We start from the raw sequence: 26,333 nt of genomic DNA, 5'->3' as shown, positions 1-26,333 counted from the left end.
GATGCAAAAGGTTGGGTCCAGACTATCACACTGTCCTTACCTCAGAGGAGGAACACCACACTCCATTAGAGAAGTGCAGCATCCCTGTAGCGGTCGAACCCTCAGGGGCGCCACAATAACTTTTTTAAACCAGAAAAACCCTTTAAGTTTCTGGGAGGAAGTAGTGGTGCAGTAACCTAGAAATTTTTGTCACTCCTGAGTCAATACAAGGCAATTAACAATTACCTCACTTGGTACTGTCTGGGTTATAACCTATTGAGGCTTACTTCTGGGATTATTTTAATGTTTATAATGTTAAATTCATAAAGTGGTTTTGCGCTGAATGCTACTTGTTAATTTACTGTGTGACAGAACAGGAGAAGGACTCTACAGAACAGGAGGAGGACTCTACAGAATAGGAAGAGTGCTCTACAGAACAGGAGAAGGACTCTACAGAACAGGAGAAGGACTCTACAGAACAGGAGAAGAACTCTACAGAACAGGAGAAGAACTCTACAAAACAGGAGAAGGACTCTACAGAACAGGAGAAGAACACTACAGAACAGGAAAATGACTCTACAGAACAGGAGAAGAACACTACAGAACAGGAGAAGGACACTACAGAACAGGAGAAGGACTCTACAGAACAGGAGAAGCACTCTACAAAACAGGAGAAGAACACTACAGAACAGGAGAAGAACACTACAGAACAGGCAAAGGACTCTACAGAACAGGCAAATGACTCTACAGAACAGGAGAAGAACACTACAGAACAGGAGAAGGACTCTACAGAACAGGAGAAGAACTCTACAGAACAGGAGAAGAACACTACAGAACAGGAGAAGGACTCTACAGAACAGGAGAAGAACTCTACAGAACAGGAGAAGGACTCTACAGAACAGGAGAAGGACTCTACAAAACAGGAGAAGAACACTACAGAACAGGAGAAGAACACTACAGAACAGGCAGAGGACTCTACAGAACAGGAGAAGGACTCTACAGAACTGGAGAAGGACTCTACAGAACAGGAGAAGGACTCTACAAAACAGGAGAAGGATTCTACAGAACAGGAGGAGGACTCTACAGAATAGGAGGAGTGCTCTACAGAACAGGAGAAGGACTCTACAGAACAGGAGAAGGACTCTACAGAACAGGAGAAGAACTCTACAGAACAGGAGAAGAACTCTACAAAACAGGAGAAGGACTCTACAGAACAGGAGAAGAACACTACAAAACAGGAGAAGAACACTACAGAATAGGAGAAGAACACTACAGAACAGGAGAATGACTCTACAGAACAGGAGAAGAACTCTACAGAACAGGAGAAGAAAACTACAGAACAGGAGAAGGACTCTACAGAACAGGAGAAGCACTCTACAAAACAGGAGAAGAACACTACAGAACAGGAGAAGAACACTACAGAACAGGCAAAGGACTCTACAGAACAGGCAAAGGACTCTACAGAACAGGAGAAGAACACTATAGAACAGGAGAAGGACTCTACAGAACAGAAGAACTCTACAGAACAGGAGAAGAACACTACAGAACAGGAGAAGAACACTACAGAACAGGAGAAGAACACTACAGAACAGGAAAAGGACTCTACAGAACAGGAGAAGAACACTACAGAACAGGAAAAGGACTCTACAGAACAGGAGAAGGACTCTACAAAACAGGAGAAAAACACTACAGAACAGGAGAAGAACACTACAGAACAGGCAAAGGACTCTACAGAACAGGAGAAGGACTCTATAGAACAGGAGAAGAACACTACAGAACAGGAGAAGAACACTACAGAACAGGAAAAGGACTCTACAGAACAGGAGAAGAACACTACAGAACAGGAAAAGGACTCTACAGAACAGGAGAAGGACTCTACAAAACAGGAGAAAAACACTACAGATCAGGAGAAGAACACTACAGAACAGGCAAAGGACTCTACAGAACAGGAGAAGGACTCTACAGAACAGGAGAAGAACTCTACAGAACAGGAGAAGAACACTACAGAACAGGAGAAGAACACTACAGAACAGGAGAAGGACTCTACAGAACAGGAGAAGGACTCTACAAAACAGGAGAAGAACACTACAGAACAGGAGAAGAACACTACAGAACAGACAAAGGACTCTACAGAACAGGAGAAGGACTCTACAGAACAGGAGAAGGACTCTACAAAACAGGAGAAGAACTCTACAGAACAGGAGAAGAACACTACAGAACAGGAGAAGAACACTACAGAACAGGAGAAGGACTCTACAGAACTGGAGAAGAACACTACAGAACAGGAGAAGGACTCTACAGAACAGGAGAAGGACTCTACAAAACAGGAGAAGAACACTACAGAACAGGAGAAGAACACTACAGAACAGGCAGAGGACTCTACAGTACAGAAGAAGGACTCTACAGAACAGGAGAAGGACTCTACAGAACAGGAGAAGAACTCTACAGAACAGGAGAAGAACTTTACAGAACAGGAGAATCACACTACAGAACTGGAGAAGGACTCTACAGAACAGGAGAAGGACTCTACAAAACAGGAGAAGGACTCTACAGAACAGGAGGAGGACTCTACAGATTAGGAGGAGTGCTCTACAGAACAGGAGAAGGACTCTACAGAACAGGAGAAGGACTCTACAGAACAGGAGAAGAACTCTACGGAACATGAGAAGAACTCTACAAAACAGGAGAAGGACTCTACAGAACAGGAGAAGAACACTACAGAACAGGAGAAGAACACTACAGAATAGGAGAAGAACACTACAGAACAGGAGAATGACTCTACAGAACAGGAGAAGAACTCTACAGAACAGGAGAAGAACACTACAGAACAGGAGAAGGACTCTACAGAACAGGAGAAGCACTCTACAAAACAGGAGAAGAACACTACAGAACAGGAGAAGAACACTACAGAACAGGCAAAGGACTCTACAGAACAGGCAAAGGACTCTACAGAACAGGACAAGAACACTACAGAACAGGAGAAGGACTCCACAGAACAGGAGAAGGACTCTACAAAACAGGAGAAGAACACTACAGAACAGGAGAAGAACACTACAGAACAGGAGAAGAACACTACAGAACAGGAGAAGGACTCTACAGAACAGGAGAAGGACTCTACAAAACAGGAGAAGAACACTACAGAACAGGAGAAGAACACTACAGAACAGGAGAAGAACACTACAGAACAGGAGAAGAACACTACAGAACAGGCAAAGGACTCTACAGAACAGGAGAAGGACTCTACAAACAGAAGAAGAACACTACAGAACAGGAGAAGAACACTACAGAACAGGAGAAGAACACTACAGAATAGGAGAAGAACACTACAGAACAGGAAAATGACTCTACAGAACAGGAGAAGAACTCTACAGAACAGGAGAAGAACACTACAGAACAGGAGAAGAACACTACAGAACAGGAGAAGGACTCTACAGAACAGGAGAAGCACTCTACAAAACAGGAGAAGAACACTACAGAACAGGAGAAGAACACTACAGAACAGGCAAAGGACTCTACAGAACAGGCAAATGACTCTACAGAACAGGAGAAGAACACTACAGAACAGGAGAAGGACTCTACAGAACAGGAGAAGAACTCTACAGAACAGGAGAAGAACACTACAGAACAGGAGAAGGACTCTACAGAACAGGAGAAGAACTCTACAGAACAGGAGAAGAACACTACAGAACAGGAGAAGGACTCTACAGAACAGGAGAAGGACTCTACAAAACAGGAGAAGAACACTACAGAACAGGAGAAGAACACTACTGAACAGGCAAAGGACTCTACAGAACAGGAGAAGGACTCTACAGAACAGGAGAAGGACTCTACAGAACAGGAGAAGAACACTACAGAACAGGAGAAGAACACTACAGAACAGGAAAAGGACTCTACAGAACAGGAGAAGAACACTACAGAACAGGAAAAGGACTCTACAGAACAGGAGAAGGACGCTACAAAACAGGAGAAAAACACTACAGATCAGGAGAAGAACACTACAGAACAGGCAAAGGACTCTACAGAACAGGAGAAGGACTCTACAGAACAGGAGAAGGACTCTACAGAACAGGAGAAGAACTCTACAGAACAGGAGAAGAACACTACAGAACAGGAGAAGGACTCAACAGAACAGGAGAAGGACTCTGCAAAACAGGAGAAGGACTCTACAGAACAGGAGGAGGACTCTACAGAATAGCAGGAGTCTCTACAGAACAGGAGAAGGACTCTACAGAACAGGAGAAGGACTCTACAGAACAGTAGAAGAACTCTACAGAACAGGAGAAGAACTCTACAAAACAGGAGAAGGACTCTACAGAACAGGAGAAGAACACTACAGAACAGGAGAAGAACACTACAGAATAGGAGAAAAACACTACAGAACAGGAGAATAACTCTACAGAACAGGAGAAGAACTCTACAGAGCAGGAGAAGAACACTACAGAACAGGAGAAGGACTCTACAGAACAGGAGAAGCACTCTACAAAACAGGAGAAGAACACTACAGAACAGGCAAAGGACTCTACAAAATAGGCAAAGGACTCTACAGAACAGGAGAAGAACACTACAGAACAGGAGAAGGACTCTACAGAACAGGAGAAGAACTCTACAGAACAGGAGAAGAACACTACAGAACAGGAGAAGAACACTACAGAACAGGAGAAGAACACTACAGAACAGGAGAAGAACACTACAGAACAGGAAAAGGACTCTACAGAACAGGAGAAGAACACTACAAAACAGGAAAAGGACTCTACAGAACAGGAGAAGGACTCTACAAAACAGGAGAAAAACACTACAGAACAGGAGAAGAACACTACAGAACAGGCAAAGGACTCTACAGAACAGGAGAAGGACTCTACAAAACAGGAGAAGGATTCTACAGAACAGGAGGAGGACTCTACAGAATAGGAGGAGTGCTCTACAGAACAGGAGAAGGACTCTACAGAACAGGAGAAGGACTCTACAGAACAGGAGAAGAACTCTACAGAACAGGAGAAGAACTCTACAAAACAGGAGAAGGACTCTACAGAACAGGAGAAGAACACTACAAAACAGGAGAAGAACACTACAGAATAGGAGAAGAACACTACAGAACAGGAGAATGACTCTACAGAACAGGAGAAGAACTCTACAGAACAGGAGAAGAAAACTACAGAACAGGAGAAGGACTCTACAGAACAGGAGAAGCACTCTACAAAACAGGAGAAGAACACTACAGAACAGGAGAAGAACACTACAGAACAGGCAAAGGACTCTACAGAACAGGCAAAGGACTCTACAGAACAGGAGAAGAACACTACAGAACAGGAGAAGGACTCTACAGAACAGAAGAACTCTACAGAACAGGAGAAGAACACTACAGAACAGGAGAAGAACACTACAGAACAGGAGAAGAACACTACAGAACAGGAAAAGGACTCTACAGAACAGGAGAAGAACACTACAGAACAGGAAAAGGACTCTACAGAACAGGAGAAGGACTCTACAAAACAGGAGAAAAACACTACAGAACAGGAGAAGAACACTACAGAACAGGCAAAGGACTCTACAGAACAGGAGAAGGACTCTATAGAACAGGAGAAGAACACTACAGAACAGGAGAAGAACACTACAGAACAGGAAAAGGACTCTACAGAACAGGAGAAGAACACTACAGAACAGGAAAAGGACTCTACAGAACAGGAGAAGGACTCTACAAAACAGGAGAAAAACACTACAGATCAGGAGAAGAACACTACAGAACAGGCAAAGGACTCTACAGAACAGGAGAAGGACTCTACAGAACAGGAGAAGAACTCTACAGAACAGGAGAAGAACACTACAGAACAGGAGAAGAACACTACAGAACAGGAGAAGGACTCTACAGAACAGGAGAAGGACTCTACAAAACAGGAGAAGAACACTACAGAACAGGAGAAGAACACTACAGAACAGACAAAGGACTCTACAGAACAGGAGAAGGACTCTACAGAACAGGAGAAGGACTCTACAAAACAGGAGAAGAACTCTACAGAACAGGAGAAGAACACTACAGAACAGGAGAAGAACACTACAGAACAGGAGAAGGACTCTACAGAACTGGAGAAGAACACTACAGAACAGGAGAAGGACTCTACAGAACAGGAGAAGGACTCTACAAAACAGGAGAAGAACACTACAGAACAGGAGAAGAACACTACAGAACAGGCAGAGGACTCTACAGTACAGAAGAAGGACTCTACAGAACAGGAGAAGGACTCTACAGAACAGGAGAAGAACTCTACAGAACAGGAGAAGAACTTTACAGAACAGGAGAATCACACTACAGAACTGGAGAAGGACTCTACAGAACAGGAGAAGGACTCTACAAAACAGGAGAAGGACTCTACAGAACAGGAGGAGGACTCTACAGATTAGGAGGAGTGCTCTACAGAACAGGAGAAGGACTCTACAGAACAGGAGAAGGACTCTACAGAACAGGAGAAGAACTCTACGGAACATGAGAAGAACTCTACAAAACAGGAGAAGGACTCTACAGAACAGGAGAAGAACACTACAGAACAGGAGAAGAACACTACAGAATAGGAGAAGAACACTACAGAACAGGAGAATGACTCTACAGAACAGGAGAAGAACTCTACAGAACAGGAGAAGAACACTACAGAACAGGAGAAGGACTCTACAGAACAGGAGAAGCACTCTACAAAACAGGAGAAGAACACTACAGAACAGGAGAAGAACACTACAGAACAGGCAAAGGACTCTACAGAACAGGCAAAGGACTCTACAGAACAGGACAAGAACACTACAGAACAGGAGAAGGACTCCACAGAACAGGAGAAGGACTCTACAAAACAGGAGAAGAACACTACAGAACAGGAGAAGAACACTACAGAACAGGAGAAGAACACTACAGAACAGGAGAAGGACTCTACAGAACAGGAGAAGGACTCTACAAAACAGGAGAAGAACACTACAGAACAGGAGAAGAACACTACAGAACAGGAGAAGAACACTACAGAACAGGAGAAGAACACTACAGAACAGGCAAAGGACTCTACAGAACAGGAGAAGGACTCTACAAACAGAAGAAGAACACTACAGAACAGGAGAAGAACACTACAGAACAGGAGAAGAACACTACAGAATAGGAGAAGAACACTACAGAACAGGAAAATGACTCTACAGAACAGGAGAAGAACTCTACAGAACAGGAGAAGAACACTACAGAACAGGAGAAGAACACTACAGAACAGGAGAAGGACTCTACAGAACAGGAGAAGCACTCTACAAAACAGGAGAAGAACACTACAGAACAGGAGAAGAACACTACAGAACAGGCAAAGGACTCTACAGAACAGGCAAATGACTCTACAGAACAGGAGAAGAACACTACAGAACAGGAGAAGGACTCTACAGAACAGGAGAAGAACTCTACAGAACAGGAGAAGAACACTACAGAACAGGAGAAGGACTCTACAGAACAGGAGAAGAACTCTACAGAACAGGAGAAGAACACTACAGAACAGGAGAAGGACTCTACAGAACAGGAGAAGGACTCTACAAAACAGGAGAAGAACACTACAGAACAGGAGAAGAACACTACTGAACAGGCAAAGGACTCTACAGAACAGGAGAAGGACTCTACAGAACAGGAGAAGGACTCTACAGAACAGGAGAAGAACACTACAGAACAGGAGAAGAACACTACAGAACAGGAAAAGGACTCTACAGAACAGGAGAAGAACACTACAGAACAGGAAAAGGACTCTACAGAACAGGAGAAGGACGCTACAAAACAGGAGAAAAACACTACAGATCAGGAGAAGAACACTACAGAACAGGCAAAGGACTCTACAGAACAGGAGAAGGACTCTACAGAACAGGAGAAGGACTCTACAGAACAGGAGAAGAACTCTACAGAACAGGAGAAGAACACTACAGAACAGGAGAAGGACTCAACAGAACAGGAGAAGGACTCTGCAAAACAGGAGAAGGACTCTACAGAACAGGAGGAGGACTCTACAGAATAGCAGGAGTCTCTACAGAACAGGAGAAGGACTCTACAGAACAGGAGAAGGACTCTACAGAACAGTAGAAGAACTCTACAGAACAGGAGAAGAACTCTACAAAACAGGAGAAGGACTCTACAGAACAGGAGAAGAACACTACAGAACAGGAGAAGAACACTACAGAATAGGAGAAAAACACTACAGAACAGGAGAATAACTCTACAGAACAGGAGAAGAACTCTACAGAGCAGGAGAAGAACACTACAGAACAGGAGAAGGACTCTACAGAACAGGAGAAGCACTCTACAAAACAGGAGAAGAACACTACAGAACAGGCAAAGGACTCTACAAAATAGGCAAAGGACTCTACAGAACAGGAGAAGAACACTACAGAACAGGAGAAGGACTCTACAGAACAGGAGAAGAACTCTACAGAACAGGAGAAGAACACTACAGAACAGGAGAAGAACACTACAGAACAGGAGAAGAACACTACAGAACAGGAGAAGAACACTACAGAACAGGAAAAGGACTCTACAGAACAGGAGAAGAACACTACAAAACAGGAAAAGGACTCTACAGAACAGGAGAAGGACTCTACAAAACAGGAGAAAAACACTACAGAACAGGAGAAGAACACTACAGAACAGGCAAAGGACTCTACAGAACAGGAGAAGGACTCTACAGAACAGGAGAAGAACACTACAGAACAGGAGAAGAACACTACAGAACAGGAAAAGGTCTCTACAGAACAGGAGAAGAACACTACAGAACAGGAAAAGGACTCTACAGAACAGGAGAAGGACTCTACAAAATAGGAGAAAAACACTACAGGTCAGGAGAAGAACACTACAGAACAGGCAAAGGACTCTACAGAACAGGAGAAGGACTCTACAGAACAGGAGAAGAACTCTACAGAACAGGAGAAGAACACTACAGAACAGGAGAAGAACACTACAGAACAGGAGAAGGACTCTACAGAACAGGAGAAGGACTCTACAAAACAGGAGAAGAACACTACAGAACAGGAGAAGAACACTACAGAACAGACAAAGGACTCTACAGAACAGGAGAAGGACTCTACAGAACAGGAGAAGGACTCTACAGAACAGGAGAAGAACTCTACAGAACAGGAGAAGAACACTACAGAACAGGAGAAGAACACTACAGAACAGGAGAAGGACTCTACAGAACTGGAGAAGAACACTACAGAACAGGAGAAGGACTCTACAGAACAGGAGAAGGACTCTACAAAACAGGAGAAGAACACTACAGAACAGGAGAAGAACACTACAGAACAGGCAGAGGACTCTACAGAACAGGAGAAGGACTCTACAGAACAGGAGAAGGACTCTACAGAACAGGAGAAGAACTCTACAGAACAGGAGAAGGACTCTACAGAACAGGAGAAGGACTCTACAGAATAGGAGGAGTGCTCTACAGAACAGGAGAAGGACTCTACAGAACAGGAGAAGGACTCTACAGAACAGGAGAAGAACTCTACAGAACAGGAGAAGAACTCTACAAAACAGGAGAAGGACTCTACAGAACAGGAGAAGAACACTACAAAACAGGAGAAGAACACTATAGAATAGGAGAAGAACACTACAGAACAGGAGAATGACTCTACAGAACAGGAGAAGAACTCTACAGAACAGGAGAAGAAAACTACAGAACAGGAGAAGGACTCTACAGAACAGGAGAAGCACTCTACAAAACAGGAGAAGAACACTACAGAACAGGAGAAGAACACTACAGAACAGGCAAAGGACTCTACAGAACAGGCAAAGGACTCTACAGAACAGGAGAAGAACACTACAGAACAGGAGAAGGACTCTACAGAACAGGAGAAGAACTCTACAGAACAGGAGAAGAACACTACAGAACAGGAGAAGAACACTACAGAACAGGAGAAGAACACTACAGAACAGGAAAAGGACTCTACAGAACAGGAGAAGAACACTACAGAACAGGAAAAGGACTCTACAGAACAGGAGAAGGACTCTACAAAACAGGAGAAAAACACTACAGAACAGGAGAAGAACACTACAGAACAGGCAAAGGACTCTACAGAACAGGAGAAGGACTCTACAGAACAGGAGAAGAACACTACAGAACAGGAGAAGAACACTACAGAACAGGAAAAGGACTCTACAGAACAGGAGAAGAACACTACAGAACAGGAAAAGGACTCTACAGAACAGGAGAAGGACTCTACAAAACAGGAGAAAAACACTACAGATCAGGAGAAGAACACTACAGAACAGGCAAAGGACTCTACAGAACAGGAGAAGGACTCTACAGAACAGGAGAAGAACTCTACAGAACAGGAGAAGAACACTACAGAACAGGAGAAGAACACTACAGAACAGGAGAAGGACTCTACAGAACAGGAAAAGGACTCTACAAAACAGGAGAAGAACACTACAGAACAGGAGAAGAACACTACAGAACAGACAAAGGACTCTACAGAACAGGAGAAGGACTCTACAGAACAGGAGAAGGACTCTACAGAACAGGAGAAGAACTCTACAAAACAGGAGAAGAACTCTACAGAACAGGAGAAGAACACTACAGAACAGGAGAAGAACACTACAGAACAGGAGAAGGACTCTACAGAACTGGAGAAGAACACTACAGAACAGGAGAAGGACTCTACAGAACAGGAGAAGGACTCTACAAAACAGGAGAAGAACACTACAGAACAGGCAGAGGACTCTACAGAACAGGAGAAGGACTCTACAGAACAGGAGAAGGACTCTACAGAACAGGAGAAGAACTCTACAGAACAGGAGAAGAACACTACAGAACTGGAGAAGGACTCTACAGAACAGGAGAAGGACTCTACAAAACAGGAGAAGGACTCTACAGAACAGGAGGAGGACTCTACAGAATAGGAGGAGTGCTCTACAGAACAGGAGAAGGACTCTACAGAACAGGAGACGGACTCTACAGAACAGGAGAAGAACTCTACGGAACATGAGAAGAACTCTACAAAACAGGAGAAGGACTCTACAGAACAGGAGAAGAACACTACAGAACAGGAGAAGAACACTACAGAATAGGAGAAGAACACTACAGAACAGGAGAATGACTCTACAGAACAGGAGAAGAACTCTACAGAACAGGAGAAGAACACTACAGAACAGGAGAAGGACTCTACAGAACAGGTGAAGCACTCTACAAAACAGGAGAAGAACACTACAGAACAGGAGAAGAACACTACAGAACAGGCAAAGGACTCTACAGAACAGGCCAAGGACTCTACAGAACAGGAGAAGAACACTACAGAACAGGAGAAGGACTCTACAGAAGAGGAGAAGAACTCTACAGAACAGGAGAAGAACACTACAGAACAGGAGAAGAACACTACAGAACAGGAGAAGGACTCTACAGAACAGGAGAAGAACTCTACAGAACAGGAGAAGAACACTACAGAACAGGAGAAGGACTCTACAGAACAGGAGAAGGACTCTACAAAACAGGAGAAGAACACTACAGAACAGGAGAAGAACACTACTGAACAGGCAAAGGACTCTACAGAACAGGAGAAGGACTCTACAGAACAGGAGAAGGACTCTACAGAACAGGAGAAGGACTCTACAGAACAGGAGAAGAACACTACAGAACAGGAGAAGAACACTACAGAACAGGAAAAGGACTCTACAGAACAGGAGAAGAACACTACAGAACAGGAAAAGGACTCTACAGAACAGGAGAAGGACTCTACAAAACAGGAGAAAAACACTACAGAACAGGAGAAGAACACTAAAGAACAGGCAAAGGACTCTACAGAACAGGAGAAGGACTCTACAGAACAGGAGAAGAACACTACAGAACAGGAGAAGAACACTACAGAACAGGAAAAGGACTCTACAGAACAGGAAAAGAACACTACAGAACAGGAAAAGGACTCTACAGAACAGGAGAAGGACTCTACAAAACAGGAGAAGAACTCTACAGAACAGGAGAAGGACTCTACAGAACAGGAGAAGAACTCTATGGAACATGAGAAGAACTCTACAAAACAGGAGAAGGACTCTACAGAACAGGAGAAGAACACTACAGAACAGGAGAAGAACACTACAGAATAGGAGAAGAACACTACAGAACAGGAGAAGAACTCTACGGAACATGAGAAGAACACTACAGAACAGGCAAAGGACTCTACAGAACAGGAGAAGGACTCTACAGAACAGGAGAAGAACACTACAGAACAGGAGAAGAACACTACAGAACAGGAAAAGGACTCTACAGAACAGGAGAAGAACACTACAGAACAGGAAAAGAACTCTACAGAACAGGAGAAGGACTCTACAAAACAGGAGAAAAACACTACAGATCAGGAGAAGAACACTACAGAACAGGCAAAGGACTCTACAGAACAGGAGAAGGACTCTACAGAACAGGAGAAGAACTCTACAGAACAGGAGAAGAACACTACAGAACAGGAGAAGAACACTACAGAACAGGAGAAGGACTCTACAGAACAGGAGAAGGACTCTACAAAACAGGAGAAGAACACTACAGAACAGGAGAAGAACACTACAGAACAGGAGAAGAACACTACAGAACAGGCAAAGGACTCTACAGAACAGGAGAAGGACTCTACAGAACAGGAGAAGGACTCTACAGAACTGGAGAAGAACTCTACAAAACAGGAGAAGAACTCTACAGAACAGGAGAAGAACACTACAGAATAGGAGAAGAACACTACAGAACAGGAGAAGGACTCTACAGAACTGGAGAAGAACACTACAGAACAGGAGAAGGACTCTACAGAACAGGAGAAGGACTCTACAAACAGGAGAAGAACACTACAGAACAGGAGAAGAACACTACAGAACAGCCAGAGGACTCTACAGAACAGGAGAAGGACTCTACAGAACAGGAGAAGGACTCTACAGAACAGGAGAAGAACTCTACAGAACAGGAGAAGAACACTACAGAACAGGAGAAGGACTCTACAGAACAGGAGAAGGACTCTACAAAACAGGAGAAGGACTCTACAGAACAGGAGAAGAACTCTACAGAACAGGAGAAGAACACTACAGAACAGGAGAAGGACTCTACAGAACAGGAAAAGGACTCTACAAAACAGGAGAAGGACTCTACAGAACAGGAAAAGGACTCTACAGAACAGGAAGAGGACTCTACAGAACAGGAAAAGGACTGTGTCACGTGTGTGTAAGAAGTGACAGACAGTCACCCTGCAGTTGGTTGCAGGAGATCTCTACGTTTGGCATTACAGTCATCTTCTTAGAGGTTGTCTCTAGGACCCAGCGGCTACCTTCCTCTGGCTAATATTCATTTACTCCTTGTGAAGAATTTAGCAAGAGCAGTACTGCTTCTTCTCTGGTGCTTGAGGTCGTGTGCACATTGTCTTAAGTCGTCTAAAGCTAAGCTATTTCCCCTGTTTGTCAAAACTTGTCTTTAGTGTTCAGTGGGGATCGACTAGTGCTCATCTCCTTCCTTCCCTAGCCTGAGTCTAACACCAGGGAAAGACAGGGTGAGGTAGGTGAGGAGCCGATATAGGGTCAGTAGTTGAGACAGGGTGACACTAGACCAGACTAGGAGGTCTCCATTTCCCCCTTTCCCTAGAGTCTGGGCTCCCTTTCCCTCTTCCCTCTGTGTTGCACTAAGTCTTTCCCACACCTTGCGTGATAGACTTTACAGAACAGTAGAATGACTCTACAGAACAGGAGAAGAACTCTACAGAACAGGAGAAGGACTCTACAGAACAGGAGAAGGACTTGGGTATTCTGGTTACAAGTAAGCTGTGCAGCAGTACTCAATGTCAGGTAGCAGCTGCAAAAGCAAACAAGATGTTAGGATGTATAAAAAGAGAGATAAAATCCTGTGATCTCAACGTACTGTTACCCCTTTATAAATCACTGGTGAGGCCACATCAAGAATATGGGATCCAGTTTTGGGCTTATTACATGTGATGGAAGGCCTCTCATATTATGAGAGGTTGAAAAAGTTGAGCTTGTTTAGCTTAGAAAAACGACGCCACAGAGGGGATCTCATTTACATTTATAAATATATGTGTGGTCAGTACAAAGGACTAGCACATGACTTATTCCTTCCAAAGTCCATACTAAGGACCAGGGGGCACTGATTACGGGTGAAAGAAAGGCGATTCTGGCACCTTAACAGGAAAGGGTTCTTTACAGTCAGAGCAGTTAGACTGTGGAATGCCCTACCACAAGAGGTAGTAATGGCCGACACTATAACAGCTTTCAAAAAGGGCTGGATGATTTCCTCATTACACATAACATTGTGGGTTACAGTTAAATTAGACAAAATGTACAATTGGGGGAGGAAGGTTGAACTTGATGGACCGAGTTCTTTATTCAACCTATGTTACTATGTTACTTCCTCTGCTCTCTCTATCCCCGGGTTGAGATCTTTTGGACCAGCACAGTCTATAAAGGTTGCCCTTTATCCTCTTCACCATATGAAAGCATGGGAAAAATCTTGCAACCACTGACAAACAAACAGACAACCGCTGCTTCTATGGGAAAAGTGACAGTTTGATTAACAGAAGCATTATCCCATCCTCCGGGCTCTGAATTTGTTTGTGCTTATTGTAAAGATGAGGACACTTTCTGCCGTAGGATAAATTAGATTTGAAAACAAATATATGAGAGATGCATTAAACGCTTTTCAAGCATAGGCCGTGTAGCTGCATCCAACATAACAAGATCTGAGGAAACTCCTCCTTGCTACCCGAGGGGCTAGTTTGTCACTTTAAGAGATTGAAAAACAATTTGATATCTCAGATGCATGGGCTAATGTTAGCTTCAATAATCCTATGCCATGCTTTTGGCTAAATGTTCTACTTTACAGTGCAAGGAAAAGCATTATATATATGCCAGCTCATATCAATCTTCCCATGCAAGAAAAATAATGTTGTGTCTAAAAATGTCACATATGAAATATGTACCATCTTATTGAATAATGCCCATACACACAATTATTAATTAATTAATTAATGGCTGTCTTCACGTTTTGTAATTAATTATAAAATGAAACATATTTGTTTTGTAATCTGTTTTAATTTATTAGTTTTGTCTTATTTGGTGATTTGCTTGGACAATTGCTTTGAGCAGTTTAGAGATATGTTTTACAGCAGCCGCATTAACATCTGAAAATGTAGTCAGTATATGACTCATTGACTTCCATGGAAGAGAGTTGGGAGCATGCTTTTTGAACTGTGCAGGGAGGGGGAGGATGTGAGCTGTGTCTATTGGCTATGCTCTCTATACATATTGTCATGGCTCGGTTTGATGTTGTTTCCCTACATAACCCCCCACAGGTGAGCACTGTCATCACTCTCACCCTGTCACTCAAGGTGAGCGAAAGACACAACAATGGGAAGAAGGGGAGGAAGGCCAAACACTAGGGAAAGGGAGTGTGGAGACCACTAGGCATATCTCACAACACCCTGACTGCCCTAAAGTCCCTAAATAGTTTCCGCATCTATCGCCGAGCAGGAAACCTAATCCCAGACTGCCCCTAGCGATAGGCTCTGGATAGGGAGGGGAAGGGGTGACCACTAGTCAGCCCGCACTGCAACTAAAGACAAACAAGTAAACAGACAAGGGAAAACGCTTAGCTTGAGAAGACATCAGAGAGATCACACCAACTATCCTCCAAGGGTACTCCAAGAAGACACTAGCCAACTACTAGTACTTCAAGCCTGGACAGAGGAAAATAGAGCTATCACCGACGACTCTCTGGAGAGACTGAAGGTATTTAAACATGCAGCAAGGGTGTGTCAATTAGCAGCAGAAGGTGGAGGTGACTACTAGGTCCTAAAAGGAGAAGGATATCACTACACTACCGAGATGAAGAGATCAAGAAGGTACCAGCAGAGCCAAGCACAATGACCTTCTACAGCTGGATCCAGAATGACTGTCTGTCACACCTGACACACCCGTGACACACCCTCTGTTATTTCTCTTGCGGTATCGCCCTATTGTGCACTTCTGTCCCAACCAGACCTCAGCATCTATAACTAGATGTCACCTGCTATAGTAATCCTGCCCGTAATGATAATGACATGACGGTGGTAAAGTGATCTCTACAAAACAGGAATTATTTTGAAGTGCAGCGAACCACAAGAATATTGCAGGATTTCAGGATTTAAATCAAAATAAATAAATAACAGATATTTTCAAAAAATATGTTTAATAGAGATGAGTAACTAATCGAAATTGTCACATATTTCAAGAAAAAATTTAATTTTGCCAGGATATGAACTTTTTGTGATTTAATTCTTAAAAAAACTGCAATATGGACGCCAACCACCATTTTTCTGCATTCTTTTTTTGGGCACAGAAATAAGTTAATAAACATTAAAAGATTATACTTGCATGTTTTTAGCCCGCCCCTGATCTGTCTTGGAGAAAGCAAGACAAAATGTCGGCTCACCAAAGTATCAACTTACAAAGAGTAATAAACTATATGGAGAGGGGAGGAGAAAACACACACACATCCTGTTCCAGCTTCGTCTCACTTCAGTGCTGGATTCACAGTCACACTGCTCAGTACTGCAATATAATGCCGTCCATGCTGCAGAAGCTTCTGATCATGTGCTGCACACAGGAAGAAGAGCAAGAATCCCTCTATCTCTGTTTTAGTCTAACAGCTGTTCTCTAGCCACTAGATCAGAGACAACTGAAAATCAGAGAAAGAGCCTGCAGAGGGGGGAAAGTGGTTAAATATGCAGGATTCAAGTCATATGATGACTATACATAGTATTTCTCATGTACACATCCAACAGCTTATTCTGAAAATTTACCTGAAATGACAAGTACTCTTTGAGGAATTCTGTGATGTACTTGAGCAAAGGGCTTTCAAGCACTGCATGGCAATATGGTAAAACCATCGTTCCTCTATATAGAAACTTGGTTGTATACTCCTTCCCTCTGTCCAGGACTATTTTTAATTAGAGGTCGATCCAACCTGTCCTTTAGATTTCAATATCTTTGTTGAGTAGAGGTTTGTGAGCCTGATAATGCAGGTTTCCATCAGAAAAGGTCACCTTATCGCTGACAGATGGGCTTACACAGTTTGATCAAAATGTTTGCTGAGAACCTCAACTTTACAAATATAGCCTATAGCAGTAATTCAGTTCAAAATGTGTGTACTCAATATACGTTTAGTGCGCACAAGATGCGGTATGTGTTTGTATGCCACCGCAATGGAGTCACAGCTACCCGCACCCGTACATTTATTTCATTTTGCTAGGAGCTGTTAATCAATTTAGTTTGTTGTATTATTAGAAACTTAGGAAGTTTGGTTCCTGCCATGTATACAGCCAGTGTCATAAGAATATTTATTAACTAAAATGTTTGTTCACTTAGGGCAGATGCAGACAGATGTAGATTCTTTCATCTGAGAGATGCAAATCACACTCTGATCAGAGTTTGATTAGAGTTTTATCAGCGCTTGATTAAAGTGTGATCACAGTGTGATCCGATTCTCTCGGGTGAGGAGAATATGGAGAAAAAAATGTCTCCATCTTCTCCATTCTGTCAATCTGTGGAAATCAGACTGCACTCAGATGTTACCCGAGTGCAGTCTGATGGTTTCCACTGGCCGAGTGTGATCCAAATATCGGACAAAACTTGGGCATGGGGAATCTATTCAAGGAAAAAATCTGACATATGCATGGCCCCATAGACTAACATTGGTCTGAGTGCGATCCCATGTTTTGTCGGATCACACTCGGACTCGAAAATAAGACCTTTTGTACCTGCTCCAATGAGGAGAACAGAAGCCCCGATCTCATCATCCAGGAGGCCTGTGATCGCCTGCAGATACACAAGCGGCAGGGAAACTTTTTCAAGTTGCTTTCTACAATTTGCTAACCAAGTTCTGTAAAAAGTAAACTCTAAATGTAGTGTATATGCCTTATCTGTTGCGTATATGCTTTATGATTTTGTATATAGAGGGATGGTCACAGTTAGCAGTACAGAACCTCCCATGTATGTATACAGGATCCTTTGAATCTAGCCATATCAGTAATATACATATCAATAAGTGGAATAAGGGTCGGCAGACAAAGACAGAAGAGGGTCCCTGTGTAAGATCATTATTTGGGCTCTTTGCAGTCCAGTAGCGCATCATAATGCACCACTTTATGTGTCGGTAACAGAAGCTGCTTGGTGCTTTGGAGGTTGGGCCCCTTCCACTATGCGACTGCACAGGTTCCACCAATGGTATATCCGTCCCTGCCACGAATGTGTGTCTTTAATCTAAACTGAACCTGTCTCTTTATTTAAGCTTCCTATATTACATAGTTACATAGTTAGTAAAGCCGAATAAAGACTTGCGTCCATCAAGTTCGACCTGTTAGTTCTGTAATTGCTAAAGTTGATCCAGAGGAGGGCAAAAACCCCAAATGATTTAGCCAATCTTCACCTGAGGAAAAATTCCCTCCCGACTCTGAAACCAGCAGTCAGAATAAATCCCTGTATCAACTTACTATTTTATTCTATTTTTAAGTATATGCAGAAATCTGCCTGGTATCTAGAAAAGCATCCAGTCCCCGCTTGAACTGCTTTAGTGAATCCGACATTACCGTCTCCTCACTCAGTGAATTCCATATTCTCACTGCTCTTACCGTAAAGAACCCCTTCCTATGCTGGTGCTGAAACCTTTTCTCTTCCAGTCTTAGTGAATGCCCTCTTGTTACCGTAATATCCCTCCTTTTGAACAAATCCCGGGCAAGATCTCTATACTGTCCCCTAACATATTTGTACACATTTATTATGTCCCCCCTCAACCTTCTCTTTTCCAGGCTGAATAGTCCTAGTTTTGCCAACCTCTCTGGGTATTGCAGTCCCTCCATTCCCCTTATTAATTTTGTTGCCCTCCTTTGTACCTTTTCAAGCTCATTTATATCCTTTCTATATATTGGGGCCCATAACTGAGCACAGTATTCCAAGTGTGGTCTGACCAGTGCTTTGTACAGTGGAAGAACAATGTTCTCATCCTTTGCAGCTATACCTCTTCTGATACATCCCATTACCCTGTTTGCCCTTACAGCAGCGGCCTGACTTTGGGCACTCCAATTTAGTTTGCTATCAATCAAGATGCCCAAGTCCTTCTCCATCTCTGAATTCCCCAATGATTTCCCATTCAGTGAGTACTGGTGACTTCCATTTTTCCTTCCCATATGTATGACCTTACATTTCTCCTCGTTAAACCTCATTTGCCATTTAATGCTCCACCTACCCAGCTTATCCAAATCCCTCTGTAGGTCTTCACTATCCTCTTTTGTATTAATTGTTTTACATAATTACGGCTAGTATAATAGCATGATTACAGTTTAGGGGCAATGTGTCAGGTTTCCTTTAAAATTTAGAAAAATATCATTTAATTTTAAGCATGTTGGACACACAAAAATCATCCCATAGCTAAAGACATTATTGCAGACAGTGAAATTTTTAGTTGTGTTCAACATCCTAGCGAACTACCTCGTAGTTTGAGGAGTCTTAATTTAAAGGGGTTTTCCCATGAACAAAGTTCACTTGAATCAATAGATCTTGGAATAATAATAAGTTCCACAATTGGATGTGTTTAAATAAAATGTTCCTGTGCTGAGATAATCTTAGAAATGTGCCCCTGCTGTGTACTGTGTAATGGTTGTGTCTGACCGTGCAGGAACATGGTCTGATCATACCACAGCTCCTGGGCAGGGGAGGAAGCAAAGGAGTATACAGACATTTCAGCAGAGGATCGCAAATAATTCTTTCTTCATTTTTTAAAACCAGGCAGGGAAATGTTTAACCTCAAAAAAAGAATCAGCTGCGATCCCCTGCTGTTCTGTCTGTATATTCTTTTCCTTCCCCCCCTGCCCAGGAGCTGTGGTATGATCAGACCATGTTCCTGCACGGTCAGACACAGCCATTACACAGTACACAGCAGGGACACATTTATAAGATTATCTCAGCACAGGAACATTTTATTTAAACACATCCAATTGTGGAAATTACTATGATACCTTTCAACTTTGTAAATAACTTTCTTCGTAGGAAAAAACCCCTTTAAGGTCCACTTAGACGGCCGATAAATGGGGAAAGAATGTTCCATGGAATGTGTGATGCTGATTAGTGGCCGGTCTAATCAGATAGGTAATCACTCGATAAATAAGCAAAATGTTCGTACATCTGGTGCCTTAAATATCATCATTGGCCGGTGTAAACAGGTATGCTGCCGATAAAACGATGTTCTATGCATATAACGATCATTCTGCGTGCACAGAATGTTTTTTGGCCGGTCTAAACAGGCCAGTAAATGATCACTGATAGGCTTGCATGTTGCTGACCGTGGCAGTTAAGGGACTTGCTACATGCAAGTTTTTATGTGCCCTTAGTATCTGTTCTCCAGGAGAGACTAAATAGCCATCATTCAGTATGAGCGAGCTGCAGGAGACACAGTCATTTCTCAACCTAATTAGTAGTTCAAGTTACCAGTGCCCAAGGCAATGCAGGATGCTCAGCGCATCTCCAACGCACCAAAATAAGTCAGCGTTCCTGTTTGTAAAGTGCTTGCAGATAGCTCTCGTCGAAACAACAAGAGAATCCTTCTGAGATGTTACACGCTGTCCATATTCTGCTATGTTTTACCCACACAAGTAATTACAGCAATTGTCATGGATCCAAAGCGCTACATTTTGCAGTTACTTCCAGAAAAATGATCGTTGAAATACAATGTACATCAACACGGAGGTGAGCTTGCTCTTTCCATAAACCACTGGACAGCAGCGATGGATTACTAGTTATATTTGGTCACTATCGAATTCAGCAATTACTATGTGGAATAAATATGTGATTACTAGTGGATGGAAATGGGCAGGAACAAAACAGCAAACAAAGAAACCTTAGATATTCTTTACCTCCCTTAGTGACCCGGCCAAATTTTTCAAATCTGACATGTGTCACTTTATGTGGCAATAACTCTGGAATGTTTCAACATATCCCAGTGATTTTCAGACTGTTTTTTTTGTGACACATTATACTTGATATTAATGGTAAATTTAGGTCGATATGTTTTGCAATTATGTGTAAAAATATCAGAAATTTTTCAAAAATGTAAAAAAAATTTAATCATCAAACTTTGAATAATTAACTCTTAAATACTGACAGTGATACCACAAACATAGTTAATAAATAACATTTCCCTCATGCCGGCTTTACATCAGCACCATTTGTAAAATGTATTTTATTTTGTTAGGATGTTAGAAGGTTTAAAAACGTAGCAGCAATTTTTCATTTTTTCAAGGAAATTTACAAAACTGATATTTTTTAGGGATCTATTCAGTTATGAAATGACTTTGGGGGACCTATATATTGGAAAACCCCCAAAAGTGCTAATATTTTAAAACCAGCAAACCTCAACATATTCAAAACCACTGTCAGGTAGTTTATTATCTCTTCAGGTGCTTTTCAGAAATTAATGCACAGTGGCATAACAGGAAAGAAAAATGTTATTTTTACCACTTAAATGTTTCTAACTTCTGAACAGGTCACTACACTATAGCCAGCAGACTCAAAGGTCACTATTTGGCTATGAATTGCCATGGCAGCCATCAGGACCACACAATCAAGATCTTGGAGTGCCGATGCGGTTAAAGAGGGAGCCCCCATACTCTATTAACCAACTAGATGAAGTAGTCACTATTGACAGCATCATCTGAAGTGTTAAAGGGGTTTTCCCATCTACAAGATCCTATCCCATAATGTAGTAGGTATAATCATAATATAATAGAGGTATAATCATAATAATATTAGCAAATACCTCCAATTAGAAATGTAGTATAGTTCTTCTGATTAGCTATGTCTCTTTCCTCATGTAGGGCATTGCAGGACCTTAGGTATCCATGGTTAAACCCATTGATATAGTGACAGTTAGCTAGTTGCTAGTGGTTGTAAGCTCCTGCAATGCCCTGCACATGAGGAAAGAGACATAGCGAATCAGAAAAACTATGCTACATTTCTAATTGGAGGCATTTATTAATATTATTATTATCACACTTACTACATACAGTTATATGAAAAAGTTTGGGCACCCCTATTAATCTTAAGCTTAATGTTTTATAAAAATTGGTGTTTTTGCAACAGCTATTTCAGTTTGATATATGTAATAACTGTTGGACACAGTAATGTTTCTGCCTTGAAATGAGGTTTATTGTACTAACAGAAAATGTGCAATCTGCATTCAAACAAAATTTGACAGGTGCATAAGTATGGGCACCCTTATCATTTTCTTGTTTTAAATACTCCTACCTACTTTTTACTGACTTACTAAAGCACTTTTTTTTGGTTTTGTAACCTCATTGAGCTTTGAACTTCATAGCCAGGTGTATGCAATCATGAGAAAAGCTACTTAAAGTGGCCACTTGCAAGTTGTTCTCCTGTTTGAATCTCCTTCGAAGAGTGGCATCATGGGCTCCTCAAAACAACTGTCAAATGATCTGAAAACAAAGATTATTCAACATAGTTGTTCAGGGGAAGGATACAAAAAGCTGTCTCAGAGATTTAACCTGTCAGTTTCCACTGTGAGGAACATAGTAAGGAAATGGAAGAACACAGGGACAGTTCTTGTTAAGGCCAGAAGTGGCAGGCCAAGAAAAACATCAGAAAGGCAGAGAAGAAGAATGGTGAGATCAGTCAAGGACAATCCTCAGACCACCTCCAGAGAGCTGCAGCATCAACTTGCTGCAGATGGTGTCACTGTGCATCGGTCAACTATACAACGCACTTTGCACAAGGAGAAGCTGTATGGGAGAGTGATGCGAAAGAAGCCGTTTCTGCAAGCACGCCACAAACAGAGTCGGCTGAGGTATGCAAAAGCACATTTGGAGAAGCCAATTTCTTTTTGGAAGAAGGTCCTGTGGACTGATGAAACCAAGATTGAGTTGTTTGGTCATACAAAAAGGCGCTATGCATGGCGGCAAAAAAACACAGCATTCCAAGAAAAACACTTGCTACCCACAGTAAAATTTGGTGGAGGTTCCATCATGCTTTGGGGCTGTGTGGTCAATGCCGGCACCGGGAATCTTGTTAAAGTTGAGGGACGCATGGATTCCACTCAGTATCAGCAGATTCTTGACAATAATGTTCAAAAATCAGTGACAAAGTTGAAGTTACGCAGGGGATGGATCTTTCAGCAAGACAATGATCCAAAACACCGCTCCAAATCTACTCAGGCATTCACGCAGAGGAACAATTACAATGTTCTGGAATGGCCATCCCAGTCCCCAGACCTGAATATCATTGAACATCTGTGGGATCATTTGAAGAGGGCTGTCCATGCTCGGCGACCATCAAACTTAACTGAACTGGAATTGTTTTGTAAAGAGGAATGGTCAAAAATACCTTCATCCAGGATCCAGGAAATCATTAAAAGCTACAGGAAGCGACTAGAGGCTGTTATTTTTGCAAAAGAAGGAGCTATTAAATATTAATGTCACTTTTCTGGTGAGGTGCCCATACTTATGCACCTGTCAAATTTAGTTTGAATGCAGATTGCACATTTTCTGTTAGTACAATAAACCTCATTTCAAGGCAGAAACATTACTGTGTCCAACAGTTATTACATATATCAAACTGAAATAGCTGTTGCAAAAACACCAATTTTTATAAAACATTAAGCTTAAGATTAATAGGGGTGCCCAAACTTTTTCATATAACTGTATTGGGATAGGATCTTGGAAATGGGAATACCGCTTTAAATGTACATGGTCGGTTCTCAACACCGATCGATGCCGATGCACCAGGGTGTCAGCTATAATGTACAGCCGGCGATTGCTATATTTTCAACCATTTTATATATCAGGTCAGTAAAAATATGTCTTGGTGATCACTAAGGGGTTACAGAAAATTGTATATTTTTTTTAATAGAATCACAATGTACTGAAGGTCGTGTCACACTTGCAGAATACAGACTGCTGTAAATGACACTCTGTAGCTGTTCATAGGATATAAATCGCCCCACGCAATGGTTTCCTAGCAGTCTTTACATGGTCGGCACCAGCTATGACACACAGCCTCAAGTTGTGACTGCTGCAGACAATCACTGTTGGCAGTGGGGTTCTCATTGACTGCAATGGTAACTTGTTAAGACTACTTGCCAAAGGTTGGGTGGTGATACCTTGCTGATTGCAAAGGGTCTGACTACTAGGACCCATCACCAATCTCAATAACAAAGCTCTGGAATGGCGCAGTGGCCGTGCATGCGCACCACTTTTCTGTCTATTGTCTATGCGAATGCCTGTGATAGTTTGGGGGCTAAGTAGGAGACTCCCTCTATGATGTCCATATGAATTGGTAAACAGACAGAGATTGTTCTGATAGGATAAACTTTTTAATAATAAATCTCAGACATCCACCTTAATATAAATGAAATTAACTTTTTATATATATAAAAAAAATCATCCAGTTACACAAACATTTGAACAATATCAATAAATCTTACAGGAATTCCAGACAGTATGTCACATAAAGAGCTAATCTATTAAAAGTTTTTAAAGTGATTTATTGTTTTCTTTTTAATGTTGGACAACGCCTTTTAAGGACAAACATTGACATTAAAGCAGATCCGACTATCAACAGATCTCAATTAGACCTGGTGTGGCTGGTGTACTTACTTTGGGGAAAAAAACATGTAAGAATGGCTGCAGAATCCTGTTTTTCAAGTTTCCCTACCTATTAAGCTGAACTCATAAAATGCTCGTTTTTATATTAACTCAATGTCGGACTTGAAACTTAAAAGTAAGTTCACCAGGTTCATCAGGTCTGAGATATCTATTTAATAATTTATACAGGCTCTAATGTAAAATTCATTGACAGATCCGCTTTAGTGACAGATCTTTTAGAATATACTGCATCTATAATCATCATTATAAAAAACAGATATTATATAGTTGGCGAGGGGAATTTGAGGCTTTATTTGTTACATAACATACATAAAAGAAACAAACACATCGGCCTGTTCATAGAACTTCTGGTTCAGTCTAAATATAGAATTTGGAACAAGTTTTTTGCTTTATAGGTTTCCGCTCTAGTTTGTCCTAAAATACATAGCTCAGTGGATCTTATTGGTTTGTTCAGCAAAACAAATTCTATGTTGTTTCTCTAGATCTATAAATCCTGCTAAAGCGATGAAAATATTTATAAAAACAGTTTGTTAGTTTATAATGGTTAGTAATAAATCATAAATAATATACAAGGATTACAAAAAAAGGAAATAAATATTGTGTGCTTTTGTACATTTTTATATATAAACAGTTGCTATAAATTGTCTAGTGTTGTGATACACATGTACTATTAGACTAGGGCTACACAGCAATTTTGGACACCAATATGAGGCTAAAATGACCAAATAATGTTAATGAATGTGGTCGTATTAAAATCCTGCAGATTTGGATTTTCGTCAACTGTCGTATCGCAGTTGTGGTAACCGCAAGCCACTTCATTTGCAGTTTAAAGGGAATCTGTCAGCAGATTTTTGCCATGTAATTTGAGAAGAGCATGATGTAGGGTCTGAGACCCTGATTCCAGTGATGTATCACTTGCTAGTCTACATGCTGTCATTTTGATACAATCACAGGCGGAACTAAACAGATTAGTTGACTAGGAGGCACAAGACGCCTAGTTCCTGCCGATAAAACACTGATTTGAAATAGCAACACACATCCCAGTAAGTTACACATCGCTGGAATAATGGTCTCAGTCCTTACATCATGCTGCTCTCAGATTACATAGAAAAAACAGCTGACAGATTCGCTTTAACAAGCTGTTTCACCACACAAGCCATGCGGTTAATTTTAATAGCCACACTGTTTTCAAGGTGAAACAACATTTTTTCCCTGCAATATCAAGTGACTGTTTAACAAGTAATTAAGAAATACATTTGCAGAGATGACTCTAATCACTAGATGACTAGTAAACCTCCTGCCATTTAGTCCTCTATATTCATTAGCTCTGTATAACCCTGCCCCCACCACTGATTGGCAGTTTTCTGCATATACTGTGCATAGGCAGAAAGTTGACAATCAGTGGTGGGGTTATACATAGATCATGAATATGGGGGACTACATAGCAGCATGTTTACTAGTCATCTAGTCATAATCTCCTACTAATAAAATAGTGATTTTATTAAAACTACTGCAAACAGCCAACTAAGTGACACACCACTGGAAGATCTCTATCACTACATCATGCTGCTCTCAGATTAGGTGACAAAAACCTGGTGACTGATTCCCTTTGTGGCATGCAGAAGTAGTGCTGTTGCTTCAAAAGAATCCAGCAATTATATGAGTTAGCACAGTCACAGGAGACAGGG

General features: G+C 41.8%; 1 protein-coding gene across 1 annotated transcript in view; it reads right to left on the bottom strand.

Annotated features, from left to right (window-relative positions):
- Positions 1–26,333, bottom strand: part of PDE11A (phosphodiesterase 11A) — a 921,640-nt gene that overhangs the window by 524,998 nt on the left and 370,309 nt on the right. The gene's annotated exons all lie outside the window — the stretch shown is intronic.

Source organism: Phyllobates terribilis, unplaced genomic scaffold (genome assembly GCF_046119375.1).
Source record: "Phyllobates terribilis strain yellow unplaced genomic scaffold, ASM4611937v1 Scaffold_9__5_contigs__length_417890890, whole genome shotgun sequence".
Classification (NCBI taxonomy): Eukaryota; Metazoa; Chordata; class Amphibia; order Anura; family Dendrobatidae; genus Phyllobates; species Phyllobates terribilis.
Note: the sequence above shows the minus strand (reverse complement) of the source record. Positions and strands in the feature narration are given on the sequence as shown.